Raw genomic sequence first — 11395 nt, 5'->3', positions numbered from 1 at the left:
GGGGGGGGGGGTAGAAATAGAGTGAACAAAAAAAAACAACAAAAAACAGTTATGATCAACCCATGAAAATGTAGGGCAAAAAAGGTAGAACATTCAATCTATAAATTGTTTGTTTTTAACGCAAAGCTACACAATTGGCTATCTGCGCTCTGTCCACCGCGGAGAATCGAACCTCTGATCTTACCGTTGTAATTCTGTAAGCTCATCGCTGACCCACCGGGAGACTTTAATTTATTAAGTGGCCGTTCTAAGGCAAAATTATAAAACTTTTTTTTTTCCACAAGAAAGAAATAATTTTAAGATATGGATGTTTGTGATACAAGGTCTGCGAAATGACGCTGAAAATCTAACCAATATTCGCGAGATGCGCGAAATGGAATAAGGTTTGACCAACGGGAACTAGAAATACAGTTTATACAAGCTAAATTAATTCGAAAAAAAATATTATCTCAAGCTAAACAATGGATATTCTTGATTAAATATTTGTAATTGTATGAAACAGAAATCGCTGCGCACGGTACAAACGTGACGTCATTCTTAGTGAAGAGCACTGACAGAAAGAAGGTTAAGGAATTGGACAACTGTTTAGCAAGTTCTAACCATCAGAGTATGTTCTCCTTGTGTTGAAACACTGAAACAAACATGACTTTACGTTGTATATAAATATACTGTTTAAACATATACTAGCTTGGTCGAACTTATCTACCATTTCCAGCATTCTACTTTAGAGTAAAAAAAAAAAAGACAGCCAAACCAATTCATTAACGTAATTTTAAAGCATAACCAAGTCATGTCTGCAGTCTAACGTTAGTTTCCATATCGTGACAAAGTATTTTATGATGTATCATCATCACACCTGAAGTTTTCTATTCTGTTATCAACGAGTGTCTTCTTTTACACCAGAATGTTTTAACATTATCAGCAAGTTAGTTATTGATATGATTCACAACCTAAAAATCACGTGTCGTTATTTCACAATCTGAAACCACGTGTTCTTATTCACAGCCTAAAACCACGAGCTCTGTAATTCATTATTTTAAGTTCCAAAAAGTGTGATTTTTGTGTAATTCCACAATACATCTATATACTACTAAAACTCTGAGACTGTTTGTGTGTGTGCTTGTCTGTAATTAAATACAGCAAAAACGGCGCACAATAGCGCCATATTTGTAATGCAATGAGAATAGAAACGGAATAAAACAAGTTTCGTTAAAAACGGACCACGGGTTACCGAGTTAGCCCCGTTTTTCGGGTAACTTTTATGAAAATTTCTAGATGCATTTAGGTACACTAGATGGCGCCACATATCGGTTTATCTATCCATCTATTCGTTTTCCACCTGATGAATCACTTTAAAATATCTTCTATACAACAATATATGCACAATATATGCTACGGTGTGTAGAAAGAATAATAAAATGGACGTACAATATTATTGACTATTTGCAAATATTAACTATGGAGACGAGGTAATAAAATAAAAATCAAGTCGAGAACAAAAACAAAATTTTATAAACGAAAACCTCTCACCGAGCATTGGCTATTATATTATTTCTCTGTCAATGTTCCCATCTTTATTGAAAGGCGTAAGATGACAAAAACAAAATCTTGAAGAATCTATCTATATATACTACTAAAACTCTGAGATTGTTTGTTTGTTTGATTGCTTATTTTCTCAATCAAAAAATCATTCACACTACCGTTCGCGCTCTTTACAAAACTTCTTACTTCACTTTTTGAAAAATGATATGGTCTTTCCTTTTACTCTCGATCAACAATCAAATATCTTTTCCTTGAATTGTGAATAACACGATGGATTGAAATATTTAGTTAAATAATCTCAAAATAAACCTTCATTTCAGTGCAATATTGAAATTAGCTTGAATTCTTCATAACCTCTGAATAGTGGTTGACTCAACGGGTCACGGTGGTCTAGTATCTACTAAAAATCACCACAGCGAGAGTGAACAATATCTGAGTATTAAATTGGCTAAACAATGATTACAAATCGCTGTGTTGATATGAACGAGAAACATTGTTAATGATAGCAATACTGGCACAAGAACAATGTCATGGTTCTTTCGAATTAATAAATCTGTGTGTCATCACGCGATTAACTATTTCACCTCTCAAGTGTAAAGTGTTAATTGAAATTTTATTTAAAGGAAAATGCTAATAGTTAACCAATTACACTTATTTTTAAAATACTGTGGCGGTATATATCTGACATCCATGTTTGACAGATTCGTGGTAATGACAAGCATACATTGATATACATTGAAACTCCTAACAACACCTCTAATCCCCACAAATGGTTAGAGAGCATCACCATGACAACAGTATCAGGGATGCTAATCATGGCTGCCTACCACCAAAGAACATCACCGTGGCAACAGTATCAGTGGTATAAACTGCTTTCTGTCAAATAATCTTTTTATATGATCACAGTTGGAGTTGTGGATTTTAAACCCTGTGTGATCGTGATGGGAATTCAAAGTATCAGCTCAAGTGAGAATCGAGGGTGGGGGTAGGAGATGATACAAAATAATTGGTTAGTTGACTCAAGTGGTCATGACTGCTTCATATCAATTTCCTATCAAGACTACAATGGTGAATTTATATACACAAGGAGAAGAATGGCTGAAAGCAGTTTACTGATTCATGATGTTAATTTCCTAACAATACTATAATGGTGAATTTATATACACAGGGAGAAGAAGGATGGCTGGAAACAGTTTATTGATTCATGTTAATTTCCTAACAATACTATAATGGTGAATTTATATACACAAGGAGAAGAAGGATGGCTGGAAACAGTTTATTGATTCGTGTTAATTTCCTAACAATACTATAATGGTGAATTTATATACACAAGGAGAAGAATGGCTGGATACAGTTTACTGATTCATGATGTTAATTTCCTAACAATACTATAATGGTAGATTTATATACACAAGGAGAAGAAGGATGGTCCCTGGTATGGAGAAGGTTGAGAAACTCTGTTACAGATCCCGTCCCACCAAAAATGTTCGCCCTTTCACCGTGGGGCATAATATTGTGACGGTCAATCCCACTATTCGTTGGTAAAAAGAGTAGCCCAAAAGTTGGCAGTGGGTGGTGATGACTAGCTGCCTTCCCTCTAGTCTTACGCTGCTAAATTATGGATGGCTAGCGCAGATAGCCTTCGTGTAGCCTTACACAAAAATTCAAAAACAATCAAACTGTTACAGACGCTACCTACAAAAATGTGTAGCCGTGGGGCCAATGAAAAACATTGAATCAGTCATATATCAAACAAGAACAAAAAGAACGAAGTTGGAAAGATTGTCTACTCTGCCCACGTAGACAAAATACCTGTGAAAACGCCCCCAATGGCACAGCGGTATGTCTGCGGACTTACAATGCTAGAAACCGTGTTTCGATACCAGTGGTGGGCAGAGCACAGATAATCCAATGTGTAGCTTTGTGCTTAACTACACAAAAACAGACCTGTAAAAAATAGATTTACGATACACGTAAAAAGAAAGAAATGGAAAGATTTATCAATATTATCTACTCACAAACTATTGTCAGTGAGGAGAATGAAACAATAAGAAGGCATTTCTGCACAATAAACAGACAATTATGCCTTCAAGAAAAAATAGACAATGCTGGAAAGTTACCAGATATTATCAACACAATTATGGCTTCTACATAAAGAAATGGGAAATGCTGGAAAGTTACCAGATATTATCAACACAATTATGGCTTCTACATAAAGAAAGGGGAAATGCTGGAAAGTTACCAGATATTATCAACACAATTATAGCTTCTACATAAAGAAAGGGGAAATGCTGGAAAGTTACCAGATATTATCAACACAATTATAGCTTCTACATAAAGAAGGGGGAAATGCTGGAAAGTTATCAACACAATTATAGCTTCTACATAAAGAAAGGGGAAATGCTGGAAAGTTACCAGATGTTAACAACACAATTATGGCTTTTGGGAAAAAAAAAGGCAACGTTGGAAAGTTTCTGAATCTTTATTTCATAGAGTTAGGGAATCTGGCGCCTGTTTCAAATTTCTTATTGTCGTGAGGCTTGGACCGTTAAACGGTCAGAAACAAGAAATGGATTTTAAGTTGTTCTATCAAAAGGTGTGAACATACATTAGGTTTAGTATTCAAAGTCCTCCATTGATCGAGGAAAGAGTGCCTGCAGAGAGGACACAGATCATACACTATTCAAACAATGACCGTTTCGTTCTCGTTATTTCCCATCACGCACGTATTCCTACAAATTATACGAGCGCTGGGGACACGTTTACAAAAGGTACTAACGTAAGAATTTCCACCCACCACACGCACGTGAACCCACTAGAAGATGAACTGAGCCAAGTTGCGTGATGCACGTTATATCCGAGTTTCTCTCTTCTCATTGCAAATGTTCACTTTGTAAGCTGAACGGTAAACTCGTAAGCCTAATGAGGCAAGTACCATTTTCTCTTTTATCTTACTTCTAAAAATGACTTGAACATGCACGTCTTTCAGAACAGTTTATGTTCGTGACAAAACGAAAACGTAAAGCAAGCCTTGTTTATTTATATGTTTTACTTTTAGAGTAAAGCCACATCTGGCTACCTGTTGTGTCTACCGTGTGGAAACGAACCTCAAATTTTAACGTTCTAAGTCCGTAGAATTAGCGCTGTCTCACCGGGGGACGGAAAACAAGCCTCAAAGTGCTATGGGAAAATGCTAACATTCAGGAAAAACGAAAAATCTCTACCTGATCTGCTGAATTTTTCTTTGTTTTCTAATTTTTAGGAGGAAATATAAAATTTCAAGAATGAAAAGCGTCTAGCCATTTCCTCTCAAGCAAAAAACTCAGTTATTAACTAAATGAAAACGAAAAAAAAAAAAACTTTACGAAAACTCATTTTCAACTACTGTCACATGACTGTTGTAGAATTTCGCGTAAAACTACACAAGGGAAGCTAGTTAATAGCACCCACCGCGAACTCTTGGGCTACTCTTGTCTAATATTTAACTGTCACTCTTAGAGCGCACTCAATGTGGAGCGCGTTCTTGTAGCAATGGGACCAGACAATCTGACAGACGAGACCCGTTCAACAAAACCTGTAATCTGTCGTTGTGCACGACAACCAGACAGACAAGACACGTACAACAATTAAGCAGCATACACAGAAACGGGTATATTAATTTGTAATCTGTCGCTATAAACGAGAACTGAAGTGAGAGAAGACTCATTACACTCCACATGTTTCTTTCGAAAGTGAAACTCCTGATAAAAGACAAAAAAAAAAGTATTCCAGTTAGTGAGAGTTGGTATTCTTATGCAGCTTGTGTTGTATCGATTTTAAATGTTTCATTACATACCAAACACACACACACACACACACATGCTTGACGTGCTCTGAAAATAAAACTATTTTTACCAGGTACGAATAGGCACGCAGCCACACTTAATATATTCTATTAGATCAACTCAGGTCATAATAACAAGGTAAATTTACTCACAGAGTCATTTGGCACGCCCAAAAGTGACGTACAGAAATACATGGAAATCACGTGAGAACATGTACACCAAAAAGTTATGTCCTACTTTTACACACGGATAAAAAGAAGTACATTATGTTTCTGGCCCATAAAAAAAAACTAATAAAAATTGGAGAGCATTTCGTCTTTGTTGTTGTGTTTCTCGAATAAGAAAATTAAGTAATAAGTAGGTAAAAACCATTTAGAGGATAAACGTCAAATTATTATAAATTACGTTTTTTGTGTGTGTTTTTTACGATACATTTAAAAATGAATTTTTATTTGCAAGTGTAAAAGTTATATACATAGGGATCAGGAGAGCAATAGAATAAAAGTATCCAAGGAAGGACAAAAAGCTTAATACAAAATATACATAGGGGATCAGGAGAGCAATAGAATAAAAATATCCAAGGATGGACAAGAAGCTTAATACAAAATATATTTAGGGATCAGGAGAGCAATAGAATAAAAATATCCAAGGATGGATAAAAAGCTTAATACAAAATATACTTAGGGATCAGGAGAGCAATAGAATAAAAATATCCAAGGATGGACAAAAAGCTTAATACAAAATATACTTAGGGATCAGGAGAGCAATAGAATAAAAATATCCAAGGAAGGACAAAAGCTTAATACAAAATATACTTAGGGACCAGGAGAGCAACAGAATAAAAATATCCAAGGAAGGACAAAAAGCTTAATACAAAATATACATAGGGATCAGGAGAGCAATAGAATAAAAATATTCAAGGAAGGACAAAAAGCTTAATACAAAATATACATAGGGATCAGGAGAGCAATAGAATAAAAATATTCAAGGAAGGACAAAAAGCTTAATACAAAATATACATAGGGATCAGGAGAGCAATAGAATAAAAATATCCAAGGAACGACAATAAACTTAATACAAAATATACTTAGGGATCAGGGGAGCATTAGAATAAAAATATAATACATGCGTTAAATCGCTTCTACTTTTTTAAATCTAAAAGGACCAACTAACTTCTAAGTTTGATAAATGATGTATCCCCACCGTTGTGTTGGTCCTACTTCAGCTAAGAGTAGTAGTCAGAGTGCGTCAGTATAAGTAGGTGATAACTGTAACTGTGGCTCTATTGTTCAAGTGGGATTGACCATCGCATTATTACGCCCCATGGCTGAAATGGCGAGCATTTTCGGTGACGGAATTCGAAACCCGCGAGTTGAAAGTAATATACTATTCACGTGCGAAAAGTTTATTCTTAATTCGAGGGTACTACTTCAAATGTATAAAATAACAAACCTTCAGCAGTGAGTGGTATCAAATAATTTCTAGTTTCAATCTTAAGGCTATTCTTAATTCGAGGGTACTACTTTAAATGTATAAAATAACAAACCTTCAGCAGTGAGTGGTATCAAATAATTTCTAGTTTCAATCTTAAGGCTATTCTTAATTCGAGGGTACTACTTTAAATGTATAAAATAACAAACCTTCAGCAGTGAGTGGTATCAAATAATTTCTAGTTTCTATCTTTAGGCTATTTTGTGACGTTATAACCATAACTATTCTTCATTTTGGGCGTTCATGAATGAAGATATACATTAACCCAATGTCCTTTGCTACGAGCACGTGCCTATATAACCTAAGTAGTATTTTGCACGCACAAAAAGACTGGTTGACATTTATATATTGCTCTACTGTGGTTGATGTTTTAACATAGTAGTAGAATTATAATAAAAATGTTTTATAGTATTGTAAAGTATAACAAAACCAATCTTACTTATTAATCACTCCGAAACTTTAGTATCACGGAGAGCGAGATTTTAAGCGCCGATATGTGCAAGTAACTGTATATAAGTCATGCAACAACCTGAATCTCCGGTACCGCGGAACCTGCCACGATACGCCCCACTGTGATAGCTAGTGCGTGACGGCGACTATAACACAAGTGTCAGTGTCACCTTCTAGTATCAGTTTAGCCTCCGAATGAATAATTGCCTTAATACCTTTTATATCATACCATTATATGAATTGTTCGTATAAACACATATACACCAAGTCACATAAAGTCCTCTTTTTTTTGCGCCACGGTGCACATGACGTATGCGCAAACAAACTGGACTTATGTATACTTTATATATATCTGTACACGCAAACGATTAATGACTGTTGTTTATAAATCAATATTTATATTAACTGAAGGTAAATCTGTTGGCAGTTTCTATTGAAATGTGTACTTACCACAGCCGCAAGACACGTACACTGTTCTTTTTACACTGGAACGGCATTGGGCAATCTAGTAATGCATATTAAAGAATATTGCTGTTGTAATAAAATTGCGTGCATAAAGGCCTAAATTAGGCAACATTAGAGTACCAGTGCTTGTTTTATATAAATTATAATCGACTTTTCCTGTAGGTAGAGCTTCGAACTATTTACTCATGTTTACCTTGTCTATATACAACTAATGGAAGGTTGAGATCTAACAGACGACATTGTTGAGAACACATTACAGCCGTTTTTGTCAATAGTGTATAAAATTATCAGCGAAAGGGGATGTTACACTACGAAAACGGTTAAAATAAAAAGAAACCTTACGTTTAAACTCGCTTTTCTGTTACTACAAGTTGTGGTGTTCCTAAACACACCTTTCAGATAACAGGAGGTTCCTTCAGGAAGTGTATTGTAGGGTAAATATGAAACCTGACTTTAACTTCAGTTTATACAAAAAAGGGACTGCTCGCATTGTAACAAAGTGGAAATCAATTTTTGTTCTAGAAAGGAAACAGAAAAAAAACTCAAAGCCGTATACGAATGTATGTAATGAGCAAAGAACAATATAAATTTAAACAATCCGAAAAATCTGTCTCTAGGTCTGTTCCAAAAATAGCATTGTATAGAAGGTTCTATAATGATGTCCCTCTCGGTAATAATGTGTTGCAATACCTTAAAGCCATCTTTCCACCGAGAAAGCGCACGTGATCTCATAGGGTAATGACTTAGAACAATAAATAACTAGGGCGAAAGAAACTTAGCCATATTCTTTTATCAACATTCTATTGTTAGAAACGTGGAAGTGTGAAAAAAAAGTTTTAAACTCTTGGTGAGCTTAAAATGATCACCTCGCTATCTAAAACAGGTAAAAACAAAACAAAAAATAATGAGCATATGCGCCTAGGCACCACAAAGTCATCAAAAAGGAAATGCTAACACAACTAAATATCCCGACATTAGTGATATTAGTATCATTACTGTATGCTGTTTAAAATATGCAGCAAACCCTGTAGCTGTTTGAAGTCAAAGCACAGTCTGTCTATCAACAGTCTTTTAGATTAATATATATACTTTCTAAACAATACATAACACACACAAAATAATAGGTTAACAATACGTAACACTTATATCAACGTATTTTACATAGCTAAAAAAACAATCACAGAGGCCTCTTTTCAAGTCCCGATTTAATAAGTGTATATTAACCCTAGAATTACCTATTTCATCAAGGTTCATGTGGACTACATCCGTTTTTTGAGCATTCTGTGTAAATCATTTGCGTACGGGTTCATGATTTTAATTGTTACAGGGTCCTTAATAATATGATACAAAAAATGTAAACAAAAGTATCATCAATTATGCAGTTAATCTCAAGAGTTACGCCCCCTGGCGGTTCATCGGTAACTTTGGAGCTTAAAACAATAAAAATAGGGTTTCGATACTCACAGTGGGTACAACTCAGATAGCCTATTGTGTAGCTTTGTGCTTATCAAAACAAAAAAAAACAACAAAAAAACATTAGTTCAGGCTTGGGTTCCCAGCAAAAAACCCCATTAGTTAAGGCTTGGGTTCCCAGTGTATTTACAGTAAAAATAAATGATTTTACACAGTTTTTTTAAGTCCTTTATTCTGATTATTTTAATACGTAAAAATGTAACGTTACTCAGTATGATACAATATGTGAGCCCTAACTGTAGCGAACAGTATAAACACAACAACAACAAAAAACTTTACAAATTAAGTCTACCCTGGAAGAACAGACGTTTGGACGTTTGATTTCAAGTTTATGATTTTTCATAGAACAGGAGAATTTTAGCGAATTCTTTTCCGGCTTTAAAAAAAAAAAGCGAAAATGAATATTTTCCAGTTGGGTGTAGAAGTTCTGAAATGATACGCCAATCTTTTATATTATAAATGTTATAATAAAGTTTGTTACATTGTATTCGTAGAATAACCTGCCCTAAATTCTTACGAATAATGCGGTCCCGGCATGGCCAGGTGGATAAGGCGCTCGACTCGCAATCTAAAGTTCTCGGGTTCGAATCCCCGTCCCACCAAACATGCTCGCCCTTTCAGCCGTGGGGGCGTTATAATGTGACGGTCAATCCCACTATTCGTTGGTAAAAGAGTAGCCCAAGAGTTGGCGGTGATGACTAGCTGCCTTCCTTCTAGTTTTACACTGCTAAATTAGGGACGGCTAGCGCAGATAGCCCTCTTGTAGCTTTGCGCGAAATTCAAAAACAAACAATACAAATAATGCGATGTATTTAAAGAGACTGTTTTTTGTTTTCAAATTTCGCGCAAAGCTACACAAAGCAATATCTGCCTATAATTGTCCTTAATTTTGAACTGATAAACTAGAGCATTGGTTCGCAACCATTTGTGGCCCTCGCACCCCTCTCCTAAAATGTGTGCATTAGCCATTTTCTCTTGGCGACATTTGGGGGAAAAGGGACCTTGTATAGGCCTTTTCCGCGCACCTACTGGACCCTTATTTCGCGCCCCCAGGGGGTGCCAACACTCCTGGTTGGGAATCCCTGAACTAGAGGGAAGGCATGCTCACAAACAGCACCCAACTTTGAGTACTCATGTCTGACCAAAGAGTAGGATTTGACGATCACTCTTACATAGTACCCAAAACCATAAAACGCGAAGGACGAATTATTACAACTTGACGCGAACCTTAAATTATCGGATTCACAGCCCAACCATATTAAGCCACGCCCAACCCATACAGATAACACTTTTAGGTGAAAGGTATCGCTTAAAGCCAAACTTAAGGTTAAAGATAAACCTGATAAGCTTCGATCCTAGGTTAACCCGAATATTTTTTATGTGGGAGCTTTAGTATGCCACTTTTATAAAATATTAATTTCATAACGTGTCAAAAATGCTTAAAAAATCATCAAAGAAGGTTGTATCAGTTTCAAGGCCTGGATTACGATACTGTTGGTTTTTTTTAAGCTATATTAGCAGCTGTGTTTGTATATAGTTTTTAAGTAATAGCTTTTGCTTTGTTTGTAGTTAAGCACAAAGCTACACAATCGGCTAGCTGTGCTCTGTCCACCGCTCGTCTTGACTCTATCTAATATGGCGGCGTTAAAGCTATTCTGTATCAACTAAGATTAGATATACGTAAACAAGCTATTACATGGACGCCAACACAGCAGACTGCTTATTAATTAATGTGAAATATGAGCGATTTACGGAAACCAGCTCCCCCCCCCCTCCAAATTTATAAAATAAGTAAGAATATCCTTATTAATTTACCCGTGGATGTACAAGAGATTCCATCTGAATACCTGTACATCTATTTGTAGAAATTCTGTTGTGTTTATTCGTGTAATTCCAAATCGCGTCCATCTACTCCAGGGTCATATGGTATGGACAACAATAACCTATTGGGTTCCCAATCCGAATCCGCCTACTCCAGTGTCACATGATATGTACAACAATAACTTATTGAAATCGTAGTCCGAATCCATCTACTCCAGGGTCACGTGGTATGTACAACAATAACTTATTGAAATCCTAGTCCGAATCCATCTACTCCAGGGTCACGTGGTATGTACAACAATAACTTATTGAAATCCTAGTCCGAATCC

General features: G+C 35.8%; 1 protein-coding gene across 5 annotated transcripts in view; it reads right to left on the bottom strand.

Moving 5' to 3' along the window:
- LOC111087575 (genetic suppressor element 1-like) overlaps positions 1 to 11395 on the bottom strand; it is a 51314-nt gene that overhangs the window by 37705 nt on the left and 2214 nt on the right. The window lies entirely within an intron of this gene.

The sequence above is a fragment of the Limulus polyphemus genome, unplaced genomic scaffold, assembly GCF_000517525.1.
Source record: "Limulus polyphemus unplaced genomic scaffold, Limulus_polyphemus-2.1.2 Scaffold2329, whole genome shotgun sequence".
Classification (NCBI taxonomy): Eukaryota; Metazoa; Arthropoda; class Merostomata; order Xiphosura; family Limulidae; genus Limulus; species Limulus polyphemus.
The sequence above is the reverse complement of the archived record's forward strand: the minus strand, read 5'-3'. Positions and strand labels throughout refer to the sequence as shown.